The sequence below is a fragment of the Amblyomma mixtum genome, chromosome 5 (genome assembly GCF_055824585.1).
Source record: "Amblyomma mixtum isolate Tamu chromosome 5, ASM5582458v1, whole genome shotgun sequence".
NCBI classification, from domain to species: domain Eukaryota; kingdom Metazoa; phylum Arthropoda; class Arachnida; order Ixodida; family Ixodidae; genus Amblyomma; species Amblyomma mixtum.
The window spans coordinates 119,225,071-119,234,642 of NC_143016.1; the positions used below are offsets into that span (position 1 = coordinate 119,225,071).

General features: G+C 44.6%; 1 pseudogene; it reads left to right on the forward strand.

The window, feature by feature from the left end:
* Positions 1–5,455: 5,455 nt before the first annotated feature.
* LOC149343485 (uncharacterized) lies at positions 5,456–6,257 on the forward strand (annotated as a pseudogene).
* The last annotated feature ends 3,315 nt before the right edge of the window (positions 6,258–9,572 follow it).

Sequence of the window (9,572 nt, forward strand, 5' to 3'; positions counted from 1 at the left end):
GTAACCTATGGGATGATGGAGTGCATAGTCCGACAAATGGGCTGACGAAGTTCACTGCATGAAGAATGCATGAAGGTAACGTGCAAGTGAATTTAGAGCTTATCGAGATGTCCAATACCAACTCATATACCAACTCATATACCACTCATAATCCTATGACACACTGAAACAAAAAATAAAGACAAGCAAGAACGTCAGCTGAACACTTTGGGAAAAAAGACAACTAAATTTTGAAACTAAAAAGAAGAAAGCACCCTTGCATGTATTAGAAACATTACTGGCCAGCATCTGCGAAGTGTCTCCTCCCTTCGGATGGCTGCTTCCCATGGCTTCCTACTGCTCAGCGAAATGCAGAAGCCCAAAATACAATCACTGCACTCTCAAGCAGCTTACTAAGTCAAACATACGGGCACGCACGTTAGATGTCATGCTAGCCTTTGCCATGATTAATGCCAAATGGCTCGATATGCTTTTCTGCGAGGAGGTAGACAATGCTTTTGTTTGCAAGTTCAGTTCAGTTCCCAGCTGCTCAGATCAACCACAGTCACTGCCTCATCACTCTCAGGGTGGCTGTTCATGCAATCAGTTGTGACGAAAGGTTGGGGCTCAAACACTGTAGGCTTAAATGTTAGTTTGGGGGACAATATGATCAGCTATGAGGCTGTTGCATAAAGCTGTGTAAAATACGGGTACTAAAGTGTTTTAGAAAATCAATGCCTTTCACTCAGTGTACACCCTACTGCGGAGTTTTACTCTTTGAGGATACTCCTATCTCTGGTCCCTGTGACAACTCAATGGCTATTATAGAGGTGACAAGCTGACGGTTGAGCGAGAAATTTTACACTGATGACTACAAGATTTAGGGGCAGATATGGACGACTCTTGGAGGAGGTGGAGCCGTCCTATTTGCGCTGCATTTCTTAGACTTTTTCAGTTGTAAAAATTTTATTTGAAAATTTCTTTCTGAAGGTGGGTATTTGTTCTTTTCCCAGCTTGGCATATCAGCATTTTAGCCAGTCTGCGCAGCTGAACATCCCTTGCTAATCATGCAATATTCCGGCCCCATGCAGCTACCCCAGCAGCTTTCTGCATGCCAGATCCGAGGAAGTGCCCATGAGGCACACCTTAGCAAGGGGCTTTCATTTAATTTCAACCAAGTGGGATCCTTTCGTGTGCACTGAAATAACCGTATACGAGCGTTTTTGCATTTCACCCGCATTGAAATCCAGCCACCGTAGAGAGTACAGAATCCGCAACCGAATGCTCAGAAGCAGAACATCACAGCCATTGATCCATGGCGATAGATGACTATACTACGTTTCATACACAGCAGGCAATGCTGCCAAAGCTAGCGCACCTGTTCGCGCAGGCTAAGTCCGCATGCAAAAAGTAGTTCGCCATACAACCAAAGCGAACACAAACATATTTCTTAGCGACAAATCTTAAGTGCCATGACTGGCACCTCCCGGACTTCGATTTACCTCTTGCAACATTTTCCTCCTGCGACTTGTCGAGATTTCGAAAAGCAAAAAGTACATGTGGCAGTATGATATGCGGCTGGTAGGGCGAATCACTTCTGCTAAATCCGCACCCAAAAAGTAGTCACACTCCGTGAAAATTATGGCCAGAGAGCCTGAACACTGAGCGCCTCACAGCTTCGACCGTCACTTTCAATGCTACTATACATCGTTTTATACCGCTCTTTGTATTCGTCCAAAAAATGACCGGAGTTTCGAGAAGAACGAATGATATGTGGCGGAGTAATATATTTTTGCGGACGCACTATTTCAGCAGCCTCCGCAGCATTGCCTGCTGTGTATGAAATGGAGTACAGGCATTTTCCTTGAGTACGCTTACTGATGAAAGTTCTGAACTCACCACCATACTGTGGGTTAACCAGGTAGAAGAAACTGTTCTTTCAAGGGCCTCAGTAGTCGGACATCACCAGGCAGCCTTCTTCTTGGCCACTGGCTCGCTGCAGACAAGTGCAAGGTGCTAAGTGCAAGCCACAATTAGCGAAACATCGCCTTTCCACAAAGACATAAAGACAAATTTTTTTTTTCAAATGAAGAGCGGGGAGGCGACTCACAAGTTTGCGTGCATGCAGTGTTCCTTGGCATGGAATTGTCCATAGGCGATGGCTGAAGAGCCGAGGCTGAAGTTTCCAGGAACTTGGCTATTAGAACTTTTGCTGCCAGACTAAGCACATCTGGACTCAGGTTGCCAGGCCTGCTGAACTGCTGCTGCTTTGAAGTGATGGTTGACAGCTCCTTTCAATCAGGGTCATCTGACATGACAGTCTTGCTGCCACTGGCATATTTCCGAACCGAAGCAGCGCCATCTAGCGAGAAATAGAATTTCTGTGAGAAGGCATACCAGCAGGGTTAAGAACGACCATTCCTGCCAATCCTGTGGCACAAGGGATTAGCGCTGTGGTCTTCAACGCGTAAGACAGCATTATGAATTCCCTGCCTTACAGTAAACTTCTTGTTGTCCATTTTTCAACCGAGAATTAACAGCATGGAAATCAATTATAATTTTCTCCTGGGGGTATATTCCCTTTCATGTTTCATTCTGAGATGGTGATGAGCCAAAATCACAATTTCTACACTTTACTCCCAATCAACTGCAGGTGCGTGCTACCCTTTAGGCTCCATTCTGAGATGCTTTGCGGCCAAAATCATCATTTAAAACAAGCCTGAGATGAAACCGGAAGTTGGGGCCCAGTACCATTGATAGAATAGAAACACATGTCGTTAGCAGAGCTACAGTCAAATTCTAGCTAGGACAAGGCATGTGGCATCGTATCTCATTTTGCAGGCATGCTGTAAGCAGCGTTTGCAAGCAGTCTTGTACATGGCAGTGCATGTCGGCTTGATCAATAATAAAAAAAAAACTAAATCTGACCACAATGAGCGATTCAGAACATTGCAAAGTATAGGCATCAGTGTTCCATTTTTCCAATAGCAGCACCAGTTTATGGTCAAGTCAACTGGCAAAGCACTCATGCCAGTTCTGTCTAGGTGGCTCTAGTTGCACTCACTTGCAACCCAAATATACCATAAGCTGTTTGCAATAACCAAAAATTTATTAGTTTTAAACGGCAAAAATGTCCCTTATGTAGCACTGGCCGGTCCTCAAGCACATTTCAAGTTGCCTCACGAGTTGACTCAGAGTTAAACTCGGAGTAGAGAACCCAAGCACTGCAAATCAAAGACGGGATGTTTACCAGCAAGCAGGCACTCCCTTCTCTAATGCCTCCTATCCCCGACGTTGAACTCAATAAATAAATAAGCAGTAATACTGTTAACCAATGTGATGCTAACAATAATGCAATTCAGGCAGGCACATTCCCAAAATTTGCAACACACTGGTCGAAAACTGAAGCATCAATATGCTGTGCAGCTGCTGGATGGTCTCAAGCAAACAGATTGGCATGTATACTACTCTTTGTAGACAGCACCCTTGGTATCACACATGGCTACTTGTTGCTGACCACGGAATGATTGACTGTCCATATAAAACACAGCATAGCGAGCAGCATCAACCTGCAAGGCCGCAGCTCCTTAGTGTGGTTTAACAGTACCCCATCAGGAAGTAGTATTAGCCGTTTTCCTTGCTTACGGACGTGTTTTTGAGCCAGCAGACAGTTCTCAAGCAGAGGCGACCATTTTACTCGAGATATGTCATCATCATCAGCCTGACTACGCCTACTGCAAGACAAAGGCCTCTCCCACATCTCTCCAATTAACCCTGTCCTGTGCCAACAGCGGCCACCTTATCCCCACAAACTCCTTAATATCATCTGCCCGTCCAACTTTTTGTCGCCCCTGCTACGCCTGCTTTCTCTTGGGATGAAGTCTATTAGCCTCAACAATATTTGGCTATCTTCCCTTCACATTACATGCCCTGCCCAAGCCCATTTGTTTTTGATTTTGACTAGGATGTCATTAACCCACATTTGTTCCCAGACCCACTCCAACCTCTTCTTGCCTCTTATTGTTACGCCCATCATTTTCCTTTCTATAGCTCACTACGTTGTTCTCAAGTTAAGCTTAACTCTTGTCGTTAGCCTCCATGTTTCTGCCCTATTGGTGAATACCGGTAAAATGTAGATGTTACATACTCTTATCTTGTGGGATATTGGTAAACTGCCCTTCATGATCCGAGAGTACCTGCCAAATGCACACTACTCCATTTTTATTCTTCAAGTTATTTCACTCTCGTAGTCCATATCTGCAGTCACTACCTGCCCGAAGTAAGCGTACTCCTTTACCACTTCCAGCACCTCGCTACCAATCATAAACTGCTGTTCCGTTCCAAGACTGTTGAAAAATATTTTATTTCTCTGCATACCAATTTTTAGATCCATCATTCTGCTTTGCCTGTCTTAATGATTGATCATGCTTGGCAATTCGTTCCCTAAGTGATTTCACAAGCCAATGTCATCAGCTAATTGCAGATTATTAAGCTATTCTCCACTAACTCTTATCCCCAACTGTTCCCAATCCAGGTTCCTGAACACCTCCTGTAAACATGCCATAAATAGCATCGGAGAGATAGTGTCTCCTTGCCTGATACCCTTCCTTCTGTCTTGATGGAGGACTATGGTGGCTGTGCAACGATATCTTGCAGTACTTTTACATATGGCTATTCTGCAGCCTGATTAACGAATGCCTGTATGAGTGCTGATGTTTCAGCTGAGTTAAATGCTTCCTCGTAATCTATGAAGGCATACACAGGGGCCTGTACAATTCGCTATCACTTGATTGATAGTGTGAATACGGTCAATTGTCAAGTAGCCTTTGCAAAACCAGCTAGGTCATTTGGTTGACTTAAGTATACGGTTTTCCTTAGTAAATACCGTGTAGGCAACAAACAGCCGGTCGGTCTGTAATTTTTTAAGTCCTTGATGCCGTCTTGAGGCTTAAGATGAAGTTCGCCAGCTGAGTCGCCGTCTTTCTAAAATTCTTGATGATCCATAACTACAGCGCAAACGACAGGACAGAGATGAAGAAGGGACACCACACATCTCTGTCCTGTCGTTTGCGCTGTAGTTATGGATCATCAAAAACACCAACTCGCCCAACAAATGCTTTTGTCTAAAATTCTTACTTTTGATTGAACCCATGTACCGGCTACTAAAAGATCAGCAGCCGTCCTTCGCAAAGCTGAAATGTGGAAAGTTAAAAGAAATCGGACAGGGAATCCCTCTACTTGAGCTGTTTACGCTGTACAGCGCCATTTTGATTCTTACTTTGACTTAAGTTGGCTTGGCTGCTAATGGCAGCCGTACGGCACTATGCTATTCTAGGGACCCTAACTAGAGGTCTAACCACAGTAGGTCGTGGGTCTAACTATGCACACGTGATGGGCCAGCGCGCGCCAGCTGGCGTAGCAGTTCGTTTTCTTGCTTTTCTCATTTTCATTGGGTGCATGTTTCACATGCATTGAAATGTTCTACTGCTGCGTACCCAAATGCAAGTCCGACGAGAAGAAAAAGCCTTCCAGGCTGTCCTTTCACGAGATACCCGCTGTCGCCGACTTGCGAGTGAAGTGGCACGCCGCGATTCCACGGGACAACTGGACACCGAACACCACGTCCGCTTACACCAAAGTATGCAGCCGACACCTCAATACGGAAGATTTCATAGAAGGGAAAAGGCGGTGGCTGAAAAAAGGCGTAGTGCCTTCAATCTTTGAAAATTACCCCTCATATTCGCAGCCAAAAACGACAGCTAAGCGACAGCTAAGAAGGTACGGCGAAACGTTTGTGTGCGCGGGAGAAAACGCTGACGAGTAGTCGCGTAACTTGCTCGGCTACTTCGCGACATCAGCAGTCTGCAGCACCGACGCTGTCAGATGCTGAAGCTGAAGATGTTTAGCATCTTTATTCTAGCTTTATTTTTGCTCGCTACCGAAAAAGACAGGTGGAAGAGAGAAGAGAAATAGCTGGAAAGCCAGATACTAAAATTGCAGTTGGCTGTCTCAAAGTACAAGGTGGAACTGATAAAGCTGTCCAGATCGACAGCTAGTCAGCTTTATTTTTGCTCGCTACCGAAAAAGACAGGTGGAAGAGAAAAGAGAGAGCTGGAAAGCCAGATACTAAAGGCTACAACAACAACAACATAAAATTGCAGTTGGCAGTCGCGAAGTACAAGGTGGAACTGATAAAATTGCGGGAGGATTCTCTGAGGACGCAGTCTTCTACCTCAGAGCAAGGCATGCAGAAAAACACGCTCTACGTCAGCTTTTGATATATGAAGTCGCCAATTTCATGGAAGAATACCTATCTAAGTTAACATATCTATGATTCTTAGGCAGTTTTGAATGAACAGAAGCACGAGCTGACTTGTGTACAAACTGTGATGCATGTTCATGCTCCCTGTGCTGCTACATTTCAGTGAGGAATTGAAAGACACCATACTGAACTGAATGGTTAGGATTTGCTCTCTTAGATATACTAATGTGGAATCTCTGATGTAGAAGCAGCAGCCTGAAAAATGTTGGACAGCATGAATGCGTGGTCTAGCAGCTTTCCGTGTCAGATTTATAGTTTATAGCCCTGTGACCTCAAGCCTTGACTATGTGCAGTCAGTCTTCTGGCTCTTTCTCGAGATGAAGGAAAGTTTGAGTGCGTGCGTTTTGTGCCTCATGAAGTGGTCACCAATGCAGTGTAGTTGTGGCTATCAGCCTTTTATGATTACAAGCATAGCCATGTGCACCGTTTGTGGAAGTGCATTGCCGGTGGTTGTGACTGTATCAGAAAGTGATGAGGTGGTGTTACAGAAGAAGTTGCAACGCCGTAAGGAATGGGACTGCTTTGTTGGGCGTATGGGAGATTGCTGTAGATAACTCTTTCCTTTGCTTCGTCGTGAGTGCATTGACATTATTTTGGAGTCTGGTTGGTGCCTGTTTGACAAAGGGACTTTAAAATTGCATAGTGCGTTATGTATCAAAAAGGTACACTCTGGGCGATGAGGCATGTCATAGCTTAGGGGGCTGCTGCAATTTGCTTCCATAGAAATGCTGCCACTGTGGCAAGGATTCCATCCCGCAAATTCTTGCTCACCAGCCAGATAACATAGCCATTCAGGCACCATGGCAGGTCTCTCAAATATATTAGGCTGCTGGTTTTCATAGCAGGTTCACCTACTGTGTTGTAAGGTGAGGTTTGGTCTTTCCGTACTGGAACTCCTTTGTAGCTACAACAGGCTTCTTGTATGAGCTTGCTACAATTAGTGATGCAAGGATAATGTGGGACATAGAGTTGCATACATGGGTCACAGTAAACTGTGTACATTTATCCCCTTTTTTTTTCTTTGGAGGAGAAATTCGAGGCCCGTGTACTGTGCGATGTCGGTGCACGTTAAAGAACCCCAGGTGGTCGAAATTTCCGGAGCCCTCCACTACGGCGTCTCTCATAGCCTGAGTCGCTTTGGGACGTTAAACCCCATAAACCAACCAACCTATCCCCTTTTTGCACACACAAACTCCCAGCCCTGGCGATGGTCATTGTTGTGGTTGTGGGGTGCCTACTGAGGAGTTCTGCAATGGGGAAATGCGCAGTCATGAAATGAGAAACCCAGGTTCTGACAGTGCTCTAGGAGGGACACTTCTCCACGAGAGTTTATGACACCTCAGTGTGAATGTTTTTTTGCGGACTTTCACTGGAGAAACAATAACTTTATGACGGCCCATAACTTCTCAGACACGATACCTGCTTGTGCCTCTGCCATCTCAAGTCCTACCTGAAAGTACAATTAGGTACAAGAATCATGTGATATTTGCACAGTTACGTAAGATATCAAGCTTTCATATGGCACCAAATTCATTTTTCGATTTCATCTGGAACGTGGCCAGGAGCTTCTCAGCACCCCCTCATAAAAACAATTATTTTTTCATTGCCTCTCTGTCCAAGCAGACTTTATTCTTGCAGATGGAGTGCATGCCTCTCCTCATGCTTCTAAGTATTTCAATGATCTGCTGTGCCCTACCGCGTCACAACAATTTTTTTTCTGTGAATCTGCATCTCACAAACCTTTGTCTATGACACAGTCATAGACAAAGACCCCAAGATGGGAGCAGCAGTCACAGCTTCTGAATTTTGTTGAAGGCTTTCTCATTTTCCTTTCTCCAAATCCAGGTCCTGACTTCCAATAGTAGTAGCCAATGCAGGAGACGTAGCTTTGATGAAATGTTGGTCAAGAACCCTATGTAAGAGTGGAGAAAAGAAAGGCAGCTTGTAGTTGTTTTACATTCTCTGGAGCTAGTGCATTGATGATGGCCTTACTTACTAACGATGTAGCCGAGAAAATGCACTTCACTTGCAGAGAATTCTCACATCTCAAGCTTGACTATGAAGCCCACATCTTTGAGATTCTGAAGAACACTTTTGATACCCTTGATGTCCATGTCATCGACGCCTGTGATATCAATGGGGTTGCCAAAGTACATAGCTACATTTGATTAGCCCCATATAGGTTCTTCATCTCGTGCAGAAAGATGGCAGAAGCTGATGAACCTGCCATACTGTAACATGTGAAAGACGACAGACCAAGGATGAGGTAAGACAACACAGCACTGACTAACGTCGTCGTCTTCGCACTGTTACAGTGTGGAAAATTCAAGACAACCTGTTCAGCTTTTATCCTCCACAAGCAAAAGCAGCCTCGAACGGTAGCCTTGTGTGCTGAAAGAGGCTCGTATATATGTTAATCGTTGTAAGCTTGTGCTCTCTACATCCAGAGGGATTTGCTGGTTGAATCTGACAAATACAGCTTCATAAACCTTTCCCGAAAAGGGTAGGTGTAGCTCCTGAAGGAATGGAAAGTTGGGCTCGGCTTTTGCTTTTCCCTCACTTGGTTGCAAGTTGCCCGAAAGGCTCCTCAACAGGATGCTGGAAAGTTCAAGACTCGCGTCTCAAAATGCAGCAAGAAACTTGTCAGTGGACGTTACTGAAATGTCTGCTCCTGTGTCTAATTCTTGGAAGCCAGCTTTCCGAGGAATGTCCATGTTGATCAAGAATGCCAGTACTGAAGGCAGTTTGCCGAGGTTCCAGTGTTGATTGCTTCTGTGCGCGGTCCCTCTTGGTGATCTGGCAGCCTCACAATGCTGTCGTCATGAACTGAGTTTATGGCAGCTAAGGCTAACAAGTTGGTATGACTGTCCCATGCCTTCTTTGCAGCGTGTGCTTTTATTTATTTATTTATTTATTTATTTATTTACCCTAAAGACCCAGAAGAGGGCATTACATAGGGGGGGAATGATTAAAAGAAAGCACACATAACAAAACAACTCATAACAAATGATGGTAAATATACAGAAGGCAGAGTTTGGGTAACATTTGGTTAAGTGCAGTATAACACATTGAAACCGCAAAATTCAACACGTTCAAACAAGTGAGTAATAATTAGGGCAAAATAAGTAACTAAAAATACAATGGCACACAAAAGAGGCTCCGGAGCTGTTCAGCACACAAGAAATGGCAAAGCAAAAAAAGGACCGCCAAAAAGTCACGGACACGGTACATCATCTAGCACTCTATGACGCATTTTCTGTGTTCAAAAATG